Source organism: Coenobita brevimanus, unplaced genomic scaffold (assembly GCF_032717465.1).
Source record: "Coenobita brevimanus isolate Jiangsu-jjx unplaced genomic scaffold, ASM3271746v2 jjx.HiC_scaffold_2664, whole genome shotgun sequence".
NCBI lineage: Eukaryota > Metazoa > Arthropoda > Malacostraca > Decapoda > Coenobitidae > Coenobita > Coenobita brevimanus.
Genome location: NW_027643614.1, coordinates 434911 through 445483, shown reverse-complemented (window position 1 = coordinate 445483; position 10573 = coordinate 434911).

Below are 10573 nucleotides of genomic sequence, written 5' to 3'. Positions count from 1 at the left end.
TCTATCTATCTGTCTATCTATCTATCCATCATGCTATCTATTATGATTTGTAATTATAATATGGAGTCCTGACATATACACGCTACGTCTCCAATCCTGGCTGAAAGAATTAGAGGGTGTCAGTGTGGGTAGCACACACGTCTACATGTGTATTCTATTCACACGTACACACACACACATGCTACTCTACATATTCTGTTCACACACATGGTACTCTGTATGTGTATTCTGTTAACACATACAAACACATACGCACACACACACTACCCTATGTCTGTCCTGGCCTGAGTGTAAATGTAGTCTATTGATAAACCCACACACATAAACAACTACTGTGTGTGTCCTGGCCTTTGTGTGTATGCATGTGGATATCAGCCAATTACACACGTTTGCACACACACACACACACACACACACACACACACACACACACACACACACACACACACTACTGTTGAGGCATTTGTGTGTGCATGTGGGCATTACTCAAGTACACACAGCTTCAAGCACACACGAACACACACACACACACACACACACACACACAAAACCACGTCCACCTCGTGCGATACTTGACTTTGGAAGGACCGACCAACAAAAGACCGCAATGCATAAACCACTTTGACAATGCAGTAAATTTAGGCGTTTCGACAGGGACCAAGACTTTTACGAGAGAGTGAAATAGGGAGAGAAAGACTGAAGCCAAGACGTAGGTCACAGAATCAGATGGGAGGAGGGGGTTGTGTTTATAACGTTTTCTGAATCTTATTTTAGGCCAGTCTCGCCTAACCTATCCATATTTGCTGGAACTGAACCTGGCCCAACCTCGAGTGACCTAATTCAACCTAAAATAACCCAAACTAATCTAACTTAACCTCACCTAACCCAGTCTAATTGTATTTAACCTCACTATCTCACGTAACCTCCCCATACCTAAACTAACTAATTCTGATGCAGCCTGACCGCATCTAACCCTGCCTAATCCTACCCAGTCTCACTTAACCATACCATACCCGACCTAACGAAACCCACTCAAGCCTCAAATGACCAAATCCAACCAAACCTAACCCAGCCTAATAGAACCCGACCCAAAATATATCAAAACCGACCTATTCTAAAGCAATCTAACCTAATCCGTCTATATCTAGTCGATCTGAACCCAACCCAACCAAAAATTATCTAATCAGACCAAACCCTGCCCAAAGTGACCTAACCTAACTTTCGGTCGCCCATAAAATCGCTATATAAGAAATTATGCTCTCTGAAAGTCTACGGGTGTAACAGTCCAAGTTTCGCCGGTTCTGTGTACAAGTAGAAGATGGTGTGTGTGTGTCTGTCTATGTGTGTGTGTATCTGTGTGTGTCTGTGTCTGTGTCTGTGTGTGTTTACGGTGTGTGAATTGTGTTCGGTAAAGAAAAATTTATACTCTCTCTCTCTCTCTCTCTATGTATATATATATATATATATATATATATATATATATATATATATATATATATATATATCTTTACTCCAGTTCAGTTTAGAAGTGCATGTGTAAGTCTGTGTCTGACCTTTTACCATATACGTCTGTTTGATTCGCAACGGCTTCAATATATCATCTTGCCTGGTCATTACTTACAGCCTCGTATCTGCATCATAAACCGTGAAATATTGTAACTGGCGGACCGTGGCAGGAATACGAGAGAAAAAGAGGTGGGATAAGAGATAAAGAGCAGAGAGTAAAAACAAAAAGAACAGAGTATGAGATAAAGAGAGCAAAAGATTGAAACAAAACGCAGAAAGGCATGAATGGGGCCAGAAAAAGTGAAAAAAAGAAGAACGATAAAAAGAACACAGGATAACAGTAATATACGGCTTGGATAGGTAGCTCTGAGCTCTGATTAGGACTATGAGGAGTGCAAGTATAAGCAGACGAGACTACGTGGTTCAGAGGCTGATGAAGGCTATGAGAAGACCATGCATGATTTGAGAGAGTTGTCATCGTATAATCAGAGAGGACGTGTACGACTCCCAATATGGTGTATGTCTATCTATCTATCTATTGCCAGACGCCTCAATCCCGTTTGGGGTGGCCACAAACAAATCGCCTCTAAGTCGCCCTGTCCCCCGCCATTTCACTGCCCTGCTCCCAACTCACACCCCCCCTCTCTCATATACCTCTCCACCCCATCACTCCATCTCATCCTCGGCCTCCCTGTCCCTCTTCCCCCCTCCACCTCACTCACATTCACTCTCTTCGTCAGTGTTTCACCATCCATCCTCTCCACATGGCCAAACCACCTCAGTGTGTTCCTCATAACGCTTCCTATCACATCCACATCAACACCACAACGCTCCTTTATATCTTCATTCGTCAGCCTGTCTCTCCACGTGACTCCACAGGCTCCTCTTAAATAACTCATTTCCACTGCTCTCACTCTTGACTTGTGTCCTTCCAACAATGTCCAAGCTTCACTTCCGTGTAATCATCAGTAAAAAGCCTTGCACGAGGGTGGTCGGAATCTAAAAACATGCTCTTGACACATCACTAATAAGAGGAGTGTAATAGATAATAAACACCGTTGCACGAGAGACAGGTGGGAGGCTTTGAAAAACATACCATCAATAGATTACCAATAGGAGGTGTGTAATAGACACCCATGTAACAGACACGAGAGTACACCCTTGCCTGAGAGATGGGGATCTGTAAACACACCAGTGATGTTACCAATTGGAAGAGTGTAATAGACAGTAAACATCTTTACTTGAGAGGAGGCGGAAAGCTTTAGAAACATTCCAGTGATATATTAATCTCCATATTAAAGAAAGCACTGAGATATCTATTAACGCTTACCTTAAAAGAATGAACCTGAGTCTGTTATCTCGCAGCCACATACGAACAGACATAAAACAAGGCATATCCAATGACTTTCAGTACAGCAACGTCTCTTCAAGCTTAGTCTTACTTCAGACGATTTTATTCAACTTGGACAACGTATCTGCTAATGAAACTTGGGCTGGATATCTGGTAAACAAGGCTGTATCTACTGCATTTTTTCTAATTCCAGTATTTTCCACGACGCTCTTATATAATCGTCCACAGAGCGAAATAAACTGAAAACATTTGCTGTATTCATGAAGAAGCAATGGTATCCATAAAAGGAACTGTTCTTAAGCAGTTCACCTTTAGTCACACGAGACATACAAGCATATAAAGCTGCAGTAACACAAAGCACAAACAAAATATATAAAACAGACGAAAAACGCAGCAACAGTTACAGAAAACACATGGAGCACACACACACACACACACACACACACACACACACACACACACACACACACACACACACACACACACACACACACACGTATCCTTCCCCGCGCACACACAATCTGGCTGCAGCAGTTCAGTTTTTCTTCCTTTACTTTCAGCAACACTGATGTGGTTTGGTCATAGGAAGGTAATGGGGAGTAAGAGATTGGCGTGTAAAGAGAGGTGGACCAAGAGCAAGGTGGAAGGATAGAAGTGAGGGAGTACATAAGAAATATATATGAAAGTGGGATAACAGAGAGAAAGGGGACGAAGGCAAAGAACAAACTGAAGTGACAGTGTTCGATAATGAAAGTTCATGACTGCATTTAATACTTTCTGAGATTTGCTCCAAAAATAAAATCTCTGCGCCCGCCCAAGCGTCCCAACTCTACGGACGGACACCAGTAATAACATTACCCTCCACTGACTTTGGTGGAATAGATGTTCTGCTGTGGGATAGATAGTTGGGAGGAGAGACAGATTATAAATAATGAGGTGGTGGACAGACAAAAAGTCCGTGAGGGAAGGTGCATATGAGTGATGAAGTATAAAGGACAAAAAATAGTTAGGCCAATAACAACGTGGATGGAAAGAAAAGCCAAGGAGTACATGAAGGAGAGAGCATGTGAGTGAAGAAAGATGAATGAAAAGTTGGCAAAGAACTGGGTGAACAAACAATGTGAGATAGTACAGCACAAAGAGAAGTATGTATGAGAGTGTAGTGGTTGGAAGAAGAGAGGAAGGCCAAGACGATCGTGGATAGAACATGTAGGGAATACACAAGGGAAGATGTAGAGTGGAGTAGTTGCGAGGAGAAGAAAGGTTAATCTAGATCAAGGATGATGAAAACAGATGGGTAGTATAGGACGGAGAGGTGGACGAATGGTTGATGAAGAGGGACAGAGATGAAGGAGCTTTTTGGTTCGGATCACATTTCACTGGATGAGGTGTCAGACAAAAATCTCTATATATTCACAGTTCCTTGAACAACAGAAGGAAACGCTAAATAATTCGTCAAGCTGAAAGGTAGGCTGTTATTTCCAGCACAGTATCAAATCTGTTATATTCTGATCAGCCTCTAAGAATATTAAGCACATCGCTGCCGTGGATGCATCTGGGTATTTTAGTCAGGCTAATACAAGGTTATTCAGCTCTGAGAAGTCTGTCAGTATAATCGTTGTTAACTTTCGATTATCCTTAAGCTGGTATGGACACAACTATTGTATTCAAATTAACATCAGGTGATTATTTTTACCTGAGACAAGTCATAACATTCCAAGGATAGATCGCCGCAACTTACACAGATTTCGTAATTATAAATTCCATCAGACTACTCACAGTTTTTTAGGTATTTCTTTCTATTTGCAGACGATTTTATCCAACTGAGAATACCGTTGGATTTTTTTTTTTTTTTTTCTTGGGGAGGTGTTAATGAAGGTTATACGAGTATCAAACCCCTCTTGAAAACTCTCTCCCAAACTGAACCATATCGTTTGAAGTTAGTAAAAATAAATTAATTGGATACAAATATAATAGATGCTGGAGCTTCAAGACCCATTGATTATGCCTTTGGCATCATGTGGTAAGAGAGAGTGGCTTTGGATGGTGTGGTGTGGCCTCGCTCATGTCGCCGGGAATGAAGTACCTCGCATCCCAAAACGTTAATGAGACAGACACACACAACCTTTCCTTGAGATGCTATCGCGTCCTTTTTAAGCACTCCGGCCTGAAAGGATTTTACCTCTCCTGTGAGATGACATTTTTTCTTTTATTCCACTCTTACTGTCTCCATATGATGGCTTTGAAGAGACTTTTAGATATGAAAGGGTTTCACACACACACACACACACACACACACACACACACACGAGACCGTACTCTAAATGGCACTCCAGCTTTGTAGCACACGTTTCTTGGTGATCTGTTTGGCCCGCTACACTATGACATTATCTTCTTTGTTATTTGTGTTGCTTTAATATCAACACAATTGCATTAGTAGTATATATTAATGCAGTTGAGGTGTGATGTGCAGAGTAAATCACTAGATATGCTACAACATCACTAAAACAACTTATAATACGACGGCAGTGGTCTGCAGCATTTAGAGAGGTAGTTGGACAGACATACAGGCAACTCCCAGGAGAAAGAGAGAGAGAGAGAGGGAGGGAAAAAACGAGGCAGGATATTCTAGGTTAGTTAGAATTGCCAGAACGTGACACACATGTTCAGTGACAGAAAATAGTTGGACGGTGAAACCAGTAGCGAAAGGAAAGAAGTAAAAAGTTGGAGCTCGTAGAGTAAGGGGAGACTTAATTGAGGTTTTTAAGTGGATGAATGGTATAAATAAGGGAGATATTAGCAAGGTACTTAAAGTGAGCATACAGGATAGAACTAGAAATAATGGTTTCAAACTAGAAAAATTCCGTTTCAGAAAGGAAATCGGTAGAAATTGGTTTGGTAATAGAGTAGTAGACGAATGGAATAAGCTGCCTAGTAAAGTAGTTGCTGCCTCTTCCATTGAGAGTTTCAAGCATAGGCTAGATAAGCATATGACAAATAAGGGGTGGATATAGAATAAAGAAAATATTATAACCAATACTAATTCAAAAATAAATTTTCTTTTCAGGTTACACTATGATAGTCTCTATTCTCCTTTCACACTTTCCTGTAAAATGTCCACGCCAGTTTTTCTATACGGCGTGGTGTTCTTTCTGACTTTTTCCTGCCGGCTTCGGCTGGAGGGTTTGGAGGGCGGGGGAGAGCCTTCTTCTTTGCTATCCTTATCTCATTCTAGTAGTTCAGTTACTCTTCTAGGAGCTGCCTAGCATGGGCCAACCGGCCTACTGCAGTTATCCTCTCTTCTTATGTTCTTATGTTCTTATGTTATACATTTATCGCCCCGAATTTCTCACATGGTTCTATACCCTATGTCCTCTCTCCACCAGATGCATATATTCATAGGTTCTCCCCTCACTCACATGTACAGGCTACCCCGTGGAGAGTGTGCCAAAAATCAGGAAGTTATGCTTGGACTAATTTTGAGTCATAAATGATATAAGAGCGTGAGTCTAGTTCTTAACCTGTACAGAGAGCTATGATTTCGCCAAGACGAGCTTCAGGATTGGCATATAATTTTTACATTCAACGACTTCAGCAAGCCTCATAGCTCCAAGATACTGACGTGATGCTCTTGAACAACCAGAACTAACTACCCTATTTTAGCTCTTCCGCTAGTTAAATGGTGGGCTGAAGGTTTGGCAAGTGAATAAAATCCTCTATTCTGATTAAAATTATTCTATCAGCAATATGGGCAGACTCGACACATTACGTTTAGTTATATTACTCTCATGTAGCACAAACTTTGCCTTATTCCAGTGTTCCATGTTCGGTATCAAATCCATGTTGCACAGTTGCATTGTTGAGATTAAAAACTCTCATATCATATTTATTTTCCTTTAACCTTTTATCAACCCCCTAAAAGTCTCTCCCACACGTACGGTACCTTTTCGCAATCTTTGCACGGAATTTTATACACACCTGCTTTGTTTTTTACATATTTGTTAGTTTTCTGACTAACTTGCCCACAGTCGTCTTTCCTGCTCTGACTACCTGTATTCCTGCCATATTCATACAGGGAGAAACAGTGTCCGCTACACAGGGTGTGAGTACTGTACTATTATTCTTTTCTCAGGTTTTTCTTTTTTGTATTTACTCATGTGTATTTTAGTGACACTCTTTCTAGTTCTGTGGATAAAATATGGAGGGTATTTTAGATCACTAAGAGCTTTAAAAATGTAAACATGTTCATCCAGTGAGGATCTGTCCCTTCTCCCCCTTGGGTCTAAGATACGAATAATTGAGTGTGTTTGGATGAGTAAATTAGGAGTGTGTCGTCCTGTCTCGGCTACCTCCCTTTGTGTGGGGGAAGCAGCCTAGGTATATAGATAGCTAGATTAGTTAAGTTTAAATGTAGATATTGTATTTGTGTGTGTGGTATGTATGTTGATTTGTGAAATTATAGGAAGGTCTTTGTATTCAGGGGTGTGTGAACCCTGAACGTGACCAAGGCTGGGTGGGGGACTATTTTAAACGTAAAGTGTGGGGGTGAACCCGTTGGTGTCCCACGCCACAGTGGACACCTGCTGGCTCCCACACACCCTCACACCTCCACACCACAGCATCCCACCACACCACAGCAAACCACACCACACCACATCGTACTGCACCACACATCACACCACTACACCAGACTGTCACACAACATCACACTACACTGCCTCACACCACACGGCACCACGCCACTAGGATAAGCTCGCCTCAGCGCAGTACCACATCACTAAACTCACCCCAGCGCCTCACCACACCACACAGCATCCTACCACAATTCACCGCTCATACCACCCGCATGACACCACACTCATCACACCACACCACACGCCATTGTACCACAGTGCACCACACCACATCACGCGACATCACATCAAACTAACCTACACCACTCCTCACCACACCACACTTCAACACGCCTGACAATACCTCACACCACCTCACGACACCACAATACAACACACTGACCTACACCACGCTCCGTTACAGCACACCACACCACACTACACTACAACACGCCACTGTGCACTACATCACACCAGGCTGACTACACCATAAAACACTGCTCAGCACCATACAATAACGCACCAAGCCACACCACACCAAGCCATATCACATCATACTCTACAAACCACACCACACCACACCGAACCGCACCACACTGAACTGCACCGCGTCACACCACACCACTCCACACTGCGCCACACCACGCTGAACCATACCACGCTGTACAACACCACATCACACCAAACACCAAACCACACCAAATCAAACCACGTCACACCTCAAAACACCACACCGCAACGCACCACACTGCACCAAACCGCATGTCATTGTACCACACCACAACACAGAACAACACAACACAACACATTGCACTAAACAGCATCACACATCACCGCTCACCCCGCCCACATCACACCATACGTCTCACCTTGGTCACACCACACTACACTGCGCAGCACCACACCATACCACACCCATACCACACACCATACTACACCACACCACACATACCACTCATCACGCATAAGACTGTATCGACTGCAATCTTTGTAATTCTAGTACTTTCCAAGAAAGTCTTATACAATCGTCCAGAGAGCGAAATACACTAAAAACATTTGCTGTATTCAGGAAGAAATAATCGTTACTATAAAAGGTACTTCTCTTAAGCAGTTCACCTTCAGTCACACGAAACATCTATCTATCTATCTGTCTATAGCCCGACGCCCTAATCCCGCAAATAGTGGCCGCAGACAAAACGCCTCCAAGTCGCTCTGTCACCCACCATTTGACTACCCTCCCCCCAACTCACGCCTCCCTCCCTCATATACCTCTCAATTCAAGCACATAAATCTGCAGTAACACAAAGCACAAACAAAATATATAAAACAGACTTAAATCGGAACACAATAAACAGAAAATACATGGAACACGAAGCACACACACACACACACACATATATATATATATACATATATACATACACACACACACACACACACACACACACACATACAAACAGGCACATGTTCACAAACACAGACACAAAGACAACCTAACACAGAACCACACCAGCATCCCACCACACGTCCAGGCACACAGCCACACCTCTGCAAAGTCTCGCCTCCAAGGACACACGCCATCCCTCCACACAAACACCCACTCCTTTACATATCCAAACCTCCACACGTAGCCCTATCTCCACCTACGTAACCCCAACCTCACTTCCACACACGTAGGTCCACCTCAACAGACGTAACCCGCATCTCCAATCATTTCTACACTATGACATCTCCACAAATGTTGATTCATATACACATAGACATCCATAAATCGACACACAAAGTTCTATTTCTATATACATAGCTATACCTTCATATACATGCAGCTGTCCCTGAACACATAAGGCCACACCGTCCCACACACTACTGCACTTACACACATGCTGCAGATTCACCTTAGAAACTGCTATATCTCCCCCCCACACACACACACACACATTTATTAACATGCATACCCAAACCTCCATCCACAAAGGATCACTATGAACTCGGCCATCCCTCCAAACGCAGTGTCCCTCCACGACGCATACACAGGCTCTCCTGCATACACACAGACAATTCAACACACACACACACACACACACACACACACACACATATATATATATATATATATATATATATATATATATATATATATATATTGCCCAAGGTATTCTGTTGAAGGCTTACATGTTTTTATGCTCTCGAGTTCCTTTTTCTTTCTCTTTTTTTCCACAGTGTTGTAGTTCTCGTTGGCTTTGTGTTTGGTTTTTGTTCTCTCTCTCTCTCTCTCTCTCTCTCTCTCTCTCTCTCCCTTTTGGGGTGTTTATGCTCCTCTCCTGAACAGCTGTCTTCCTGAACTAAATCAAACAGAAAGGTAACGAACTCTCTCCCATCCATGAAACTGAAACCAAACAGTATATTCCCATACATTTCAGCGTGTATGATAGTTCTGAGTAGCCAGAATATATGTTTATGCTAAAAAAAAAAAGTTTAAATATAATACATTTCTTGAAATGTGAGGTGCATAGTTATTTCACAGCTCTGTCTTCTGTTCAATTGTTAAAATTTAAACAGAAAGTGTTGTATTTCACAGCTCTTCGCCTTACTTCAGAATGCAAAATATAGTGGGAGTGTAAATATTCTTTGTTTACCTCGCTATCACTGTTCAGATTTCACTGCCTGACGTCTGTGTTGGTACCAGGACACTATCAAGCATTGTCTTGCCTTCCATGTATGCATTTCCTGCTTTCAAATCACTATTTTCCACTGCTTCCCATTAATAATCTTTTGTCTTCCTGTCTTCCACATTTGCATTTCTTACTTCAATTCACCATCTTACACTTGGTCATTAAGTAACTTATTTTCTCCTTCCTCTTTCTTGCTCCCATCATGCGCACTCTTTCAGCCTCTTCCATTTTGGACTGAAAGAATCGTTCCATTTCGTCCACTTCCAAACCCCGCATCCTCTCACGTTTACCTCATTCAGTTGCATGCACTCACCTCTGCATTATGTTCTCTGTCTCTGCCTCCTGCTCTCTGTCTCAGTCTCTCTTTCTGTCCTTTTACCCTCTCCTTACCTGATTTCCTCTCCTCAGTTTTCCCTGTCCTTGTAACTGAT